Consider the following 7,072-nt stretch of genomic DNA (forward strand, 5'->3'; position numbering starts at 1 on the left):
AAATGTACGATCCTGTTCCATATCTTCTTACTCGGTCCATGATGCTGGCTCATATTTGCTGGCATCCACTTAGAAATGTGTAACATAGAGTCCACGTAGAATGTAAGTACCAAAAAAATTGAGCTTGGTACACATGTAGTCAGACCAAACTTATTTCACAAGTTGGTGGGTTGAAATCTCCTTAGGCGGTCGTCTCTTTGTTCTTCAAGTACATCGGCCTCCTTGAAGTCGTCGATCTTGTAGAGTGGCGTGCAAGAAATGGCAAAACGGCCAAACGTGCCCGCGACGTGTGTAGCCACATGTTTTTCCGGGCGATACACGCAGGTGAAGTCCAGCACCAAGTCGATCCACTCAATTGTGGTATATTGATGCCCGATCACCACCTGGTGAGCAACAGTTCCGTTGGTGTCGTTCACAATGATCCATGCACCGCATTTCTTCCTGCTGCAACGTTTGGATGATTCATGCCTTGGTCGACCTTCTTGCGTTCCCTTCAAGCCCGGATATGCACCGCGTGTAGGAAGTCGCTGTGTGCCAGCACCGAAATGGTAGCCTCGATGTTGGGCCCCGCAATAAAGTTGTTTTCCAGCGACGTTCACACCTCGCCTCAGTGCAGATACGTCCCATGTCACCGAGGAGGCAGGTGCAGACATAGAGGCTTTGTGGAGTCTCACCAGCCAATCCTCCGTTTTGTCACACCCCACAAGGACATCATGGTCATGTGTCCAGTGCAGTTCCCATGGCCCAGTCATCCTTCTTGACCCCAGCAGCAGTCACCACTGTAGTTGCAGTGGTGACTACTGTGGTGTGAGACTGGTTGCTGTTGTAGCAGAGACAGAAACGATTGACTTTGCCAAAACGTCTGATGCCATGCACTTGCATCCCGTGCAGCCATGGAAGCAGGTGCAGCCATGGAAGCCTTGTAGAGTCTCGCCCTTGAGACCACCGTTTCTGCATGCACCATGAAGACAAGCTGGAGCCGCAGAGACGGTAGTTGTAGTAGAGAAAAACAATCTTGGGGCACAAAAAATAGTTTTACAAGTAGTGGATGCCAGTAACCATAACCATTGTATTGCATATGTGCAAAACCTTCACACGCTTCACTGAATGTCAATGTATTCAAAGGCGCTTTGTGATTTCCATAGAAATCCCGTTGAAGGCCGCCATTTTCCTCTCAGCCCTCTATAACAGAAGTTACCGACTCTACTCCGAGGAGGTGGGAAAATGACTTATGTGGAAGAGGCTATAATGATCGATAAGACAAGTGTGTACGACAAACAAAAACACATAACACACACCTGTCAAATCATCACAAGGCTGTACAGCTTGTCCACTGGTTGCAGTTGCTGAAGCCTTTGAGACGCATTCCACATTCGGCTCTTTCAAGCCGATCCTTTCCGGGTTTAATGGCCCGTCCATGACCAACGTCAAAAGTGTTATTGCGCTTAATGTTTTAATCATATTGTAGGGGTGTTACGGAGGGGCTGTCATACAATGGGATCAGATGGAAAAGAAACACAGTGGGCGTGGCTATGTCGGTGCATGGGAAGGTGCTCCCAGTGACGTCCGCATCGGGCAGCCTGGGGGGGCTGACTCGGAGCTGGGATCCCCCGGGGCCCCACCCCTCAGCGGGGGTTTTGGTATAAAAGGGGATGAGCCGGAGGGCTCAGGGAGAGATGTTGAAGCTAACCAGTGAAGACTGAAGATCGTCGTAGATAGAGCCCTGGACTCCCCTGGATCGCCGCCCTTATCAGGGCCGAACGGAATCGAGCCAGCGGCGTGGTCCCGAGAACCAGAGCCGGTGCTCTTGTAAGAGCTGGTCTGGGACTCCGGGTACCGTGAGCCCGACTTACCAGTGTCGGGCTAGCTAGCCTCCCCTAGCCCGTTAGTGGAGGACCCAGAGGTAGGCTAGGCGTAGCTAGAGAGTGTATCCCCAGTTAGACGGGTGAGGGGACCGATACCCCCTCCAGTGTTGTATGTCAGTGTTGTGCTGTACCGACACGGAATAAATACGTGTGCCTCCAACCCCGGCGTCCAAGTCTCCTGGAACACTATTACAATATCAAGATTCCCATGCGGTCACCCATTTAACGTCACTCTGATATCCGGCACCAAAGATAAACAGAGAATGGGGGTCAATAATACCAGGACCCACACTGGTATGCGCCGATGTCCTTGGTGCCCCAAGCTGTCGTCACCCTGTTACCAAGTTCAAGTTCAAGTTCATTTATTAGGTATAGCCCTGTGAGCCATTCGGCTCTTGAATCGGGTGCAACCGCAACAAACAAAAAACAAAAACATGAACAAAAAACATCTTAAAGTGAATATGTGACTAAGTGCAAACAGAAAATTCAAGAAAAGACAGCAAAAATATTGCAGAAAAAACACCGTACACCAACGCTGTGTGCAAAAATCTCAGTGGGATGCAAGTAAAACAACAACAACCACAAGACAGCTTAGATTAAGGCCATCAGTCTAACTCTGTACTACAACAAACAAACATGGCTAAACCAATACACTTTTCGAAATCACCAAAATAAAGCCATGAAAGCAATGAAAAAGCAATCATAGGAACTGTGACGGAATTTTCACAATAAATGGCATAAACAACATCTACTACCAAAACCCTGCAGCCATAGCTGGCTGCATGAGTCACTCCACAACAGCAGGAGCATCAATCGGAGTATTGTAATTTTTCAATGCACCTTTAAGATCAGCACACTAAATCAAAACACAGGTCATACTTTGTAGCGATCATCCGGAGCGAAACATTTAATTTTAGGTCACTGAATAGCACTGGCAGCTAGGGGTGTACAACTCCTCTAGAGCAGTTTTGAGTGAAGATCTCATAGGTAGTGACTCAAGTTTCAATTTATTTGCAACAGCATTCCAGACCCTGGGGGCATCAATAGCAAAGGCCCTTCCTCCAGTATATGTACGGCAATAGGGAATATTAAGCTGGTAAATGAGTGTAGACCTTAGGTCAAATTTGTTCTTTGAAACAGAGACGAGATTCAGCAGGTAATCTGCAGATTTTTTTTACCAGGCACGGTTGGCAACAGAGAATGGGAATCAATAATAATAATTTCTTGACTCGGTCTGGACATCGTAGGTTTTTCAACTTTAGATGCCCCATAGGCACCTTCGTACTGCGTCTGGGTTGATACTGAGACGAATAAGAGTTTCATGGGACGCCGTCGCCATGAACCCTCAGTGTTGCTTACATCTATATTTGCGGGTCTGGCTATAATGGATGGATCGCCACCCCGAGCGCCACCCATAGCACGTTGTTTGGCCAGGCCTCGTGCCAACTGGCTTGAGAACGTTAGTTTTTCAATCATAAGTTTTTGCGGCCTTTAATAATCCTGTATACAGGCCTCTATACAGGATGGGAGATGGAATAGGTGCTTTAACCTTGTTGGCCATTGTCAAGATTTAACTCAAGACAATGTTACCGGCGGGACCACGAGGAGGTCACGGCCACTATGACTCTCGTTCCTTTCCCAAGGGAACGCACCATAAAACCGAGTCATAGTTACTCCCGCCGTTTACCCGCACTTCATTAAATTTCTTCACTTTGACATTCACAACACTGGGCAGAAATCACATCATGTCAACACCCGTTCGCGAGCCATCGCGATGCTTTGTTTAAATTAAACAGTCGGATTCTCCTGTTCCGCACCAGTTCTAAGCCGGCTTAGAACTGCACGGGGTCCTGGCACCCCGGGGAGGGGCACCGGGGCCGCACGGCCGCAGCCAACGAACCGCCGCAGCGGAGGCGCTCCGCAGGAAGGGCCCGGCACACGTCCAAACTCGTCCCCCAGCCGCAGGAGACGACGGCAGGAGCATCGCCCAGCCGCAGCGAGCGCCCAGACCCCGCTTCGCACCACAGCCCGACAGACCCAGCCCTTAGAGCCAATCCTTGTCCCGAAGTAACGGATCCGGCTTGCCGACTTCCCTTACCTACATTGCTCCAACATGCCAGAGGCTGTTCACCTTGGAGACCTGCTGCGGATATGGGTACGGCCCAAAGCGAGATTCAGAGCTCTCTCCCACGGATTTTCAAGGGCCGACTGAGGGCTCACCGGACGCCGCAGGAGCCGCGGCGCTCTGCAGGGCGCAGGCCCCTATCTCGGGACAAACCCATTCCAGGGCACCCTGCTCTTCACCAAGAAAAGATAACTCTCATCGGGGTCCCTGCCGGCATCTGCGGGCTCGTTTGCGTTACCTCACCGGGCGCCCCCCGCGAGGGGTTGCGTCCGTCTCCGCTCTGAGGGTTCGGGGATCTGGACCCGATCCCCTTTCGATCAACTGAGGGCAACGAAGGCCATCGCCCGTCTCTTAGGAACGGCGTTCGCCCATCCCTTAGGACCGACTGACCCATGTCCAAGTGCTGTTCACATGGAATCCTTCTCCACTTCGGCCTTCAAAGTTCTCGTTTGAATATTTTCTACTACCACCAAGATCTGCACCTGCGGCGGCTCAACCCCGGCCCTCGCCCTAGGCTTCTGAGCTCACCGCAGCGGCCCTCCTACTCGTCGCGGCGTAGCGCTCCCCGCGCTCTCACGGCCGGTGACGGCCGGGTATGGGCCCGATGCTCCAACGCCATCCATTATCAGGGCTAGTTGATTCGGCAGGCAGGTTGTTACACACTCCTTAGCGGATTCCGACTTCCATGGCCGCCACCCTGCTGTCTATATCGACCAACACCTTTTCTGGGGTCTGATGAGCGTCGTCGTGGTGCACCTTAACCCGGCGCTCAGTTCATCCCGCAGCGCCAGTTCTGCTTACCAAAAGTGGCCCACTAGGCACTCGCATTCCATGCCCGGCTCCAAGCCAGCGAGTCGGACGTCTTACCCATTTAAAGTTTGAGAATAGGTTGAGATCGTTTCGGCCCCAAGACCTCTAATCATTCGCTTTACCGGATAAAACTTGCTCCTGCCGAGCACCAGCTATCCTGAGGGAAACTTCAGAGGGAAACCAGTTACTAGACGGTTCGATTAGTCTTTCGCCCATATACCCAGGTCAGATGATCGATTTGCACATCAGAACCCCTACGGGCCTCCACCAGAGTTTCCTCTGGCCTCGTCCTGCCCAGGCATAGTTCACCATCTTTCGGTTCCCAACACGTATGCTCTCGCTCCGCCTCCCCGACTCAGCGGGCAAGGCGAGCCGGCGGTGCGCCGCCCGCTCCAAGACGCGAGCGGATCCCACCTCGGCAGGAGACGAATCCGGCCTTCACGTTCATTACGCCGCGGGATTTCGACGCTCCCCTGGACTCGCGCACAGTGTTAGACTCCTTGGTCCGTGTTTCAAGACGGGTCGGGTGGGTGGCCGTCCCACACCGCGGACCCCGGGCGCCCTCAGTCGGCGGCACACCCGCAGCCGCGCGGCGAGCCGTGGTCGGTGACGCACTGGGAACAGTCCGCACCGGTCTACGGACCCAGCAGAAAGCGGTGCACCCCGGCCCCGCCATTGCGGCAGGGGACGCCGTTCCACGTACCCCACCAAAGAGCGGAGCGGGCGCGGTGGCGGTCTCTCTCCCTCAGTCACAGGGCGGACGAACACCATCCCACCAGGGGCCGGCCAGAGGCACAAAACCTCCGGCCCGCGGACCCCACGGCGATCCTGGCCGCCCCAAAAACCGGTCGCGACGCACCACCAGCGCAGGAGGAAGTGCGCCAGGTGCCAGCCGGCTACACCGAGCACCGTGGTCCACTAGGCGCACTCGCCCGCCGTGAGCAGCGGGGAGCATGGCCATGGTAAAGCCGTTCGTACGGCACCAGCGGCCGGCCCTTGAGCACCACGACTGAATCCTCCGGGTGGACTGCGCGGACCCCACCCGTTTACCTCTCGACGGTTTCACGTCCTCTTGAACTCTCTCTTCAGAGTTCTTTTCAACTTTCCCTCACGGTAATTGTCGTCTATCGGTCTCAAGCCCATATTTAGCCTTAGATGGAGTTTACCACCCACTTTGGGCTGCATTCACAAACAACCCGACTCCAGGGAGAAGCTCGACCCGGCACGCCGGGGGCCACCACTGGCCTGACACCGTCCTCGGGAGGAGGCCTCAATCAGAAGGACTTGGGCCCCCGAGCAGCACCGAGCAGGCGCTCTCCCATACTCCACAACTCCCAGGCCCACCGCAGCAGCCGTGGATTCGGCGATGTGCTCTTCCCTGTTCACTCGCCATTACTGGGGGAATTCTGGTTAGTTTTTTTTCCTCTACTTAGTAATATGCTTAAATTCAGCAAGTCACGGGGCTCACACGACACGGAGAGTGGCCGAGGGCCGGCCCGCACACGCAAGTGCTACGGGGCTCGGCGCAGACGCACAAACGACATGTCTAGCATGCGCTAGGGGCAACAGACGCGCCCACTGGCTTCATTAGTGTCTCTCCTGCTGCCCACCGTCAAGCGCGGTAGGTGCGGCGCAACCCGCCGCCGTGCATCAGTGCGCTGTCTCTCCCCTTCGGTGAACGAAGCACACAAGAGACGCTGCGACACCCCAGCAGCACACCACCCACCTTTGCGCAGGAGGACGATTGATAAACGGGCGACCCTCAGACAGGCGTGGCCCCTGGAAGGAACTCCCGGGGCCGCAATGTGCGTTCGAAGTATCGATGTTCAATGTTTCCTGCAATTCACATTACTTCAAGCAGCTGGCTGCGTTCTTCATCGACGCACGAGCCGAGTAATCCACCGCCAAGAGTCGTCATCGGCTCGCTACCCCCATTTCTCCTCCCACACACGCAGAAAGCCGGCGCATTCATCATGCCCCGGCCGGCTCACCGCACGCAGGGACTGGTACCAGGCAGGCCGCCTACACCGGCGAGGCCTCGAGCCCGCACTGCAGGCAACCAGCGGCACTCGCTTCAGGGGTTGAACCATCAGTCTCCAGATGAGTGCACTCCCTCCCTCGCCCCTCTGCCTGGCCTCCTCCTCCGTCGACACCAAGAGCGAGAGCTCACACATTGCCAGTAATGATCCTTCTGCAGGTTCACCTACGGAAACCTTGTTACGACTTTTACTTCCTCGAGACAGTCAAGTTCGATCGTCTTCTCAGCGCACCT

The 7,072-nt window shown here is 54.7% G+C and overlaps 1 non-coding gene across 1 annotated transcript; it reads right to left on the minus strand.

Moving 5' to 3' along the window:
- Nucleotides 1-6,556: 6,556 nt before the first annotated feature.
- Nucleotides 6,557-6,713, minus strand: LOC133346260 (5.8S ribosomal RNA). The gene has a single exon (XR_009755527.1). It is a non-coding gene; the product is annotated as a 5.8S ribosomal RNA (ribosomal RNA).
- Nucleotides 6,714-7,072: the final 359 nt, after the last annotated feature.

Source organism: Lethenteron reissneri, chromosome 23 (assembly GCF_015708825.2).
Source record: "Lethenteron reissneri isolate LAM-NWPU_2019-01 chromosome 23, ASM1570882v1, whole genome shotgun sequence".
In the NCBI taxonomy this organism is placed as follows: domain Eukaryota; kingdom Metazoa; phylum Chordata; class Hyperoartia; order Petromyzontiformes; family Petromyzontidae; genus Lethenteron; species Lethenteron reissneri.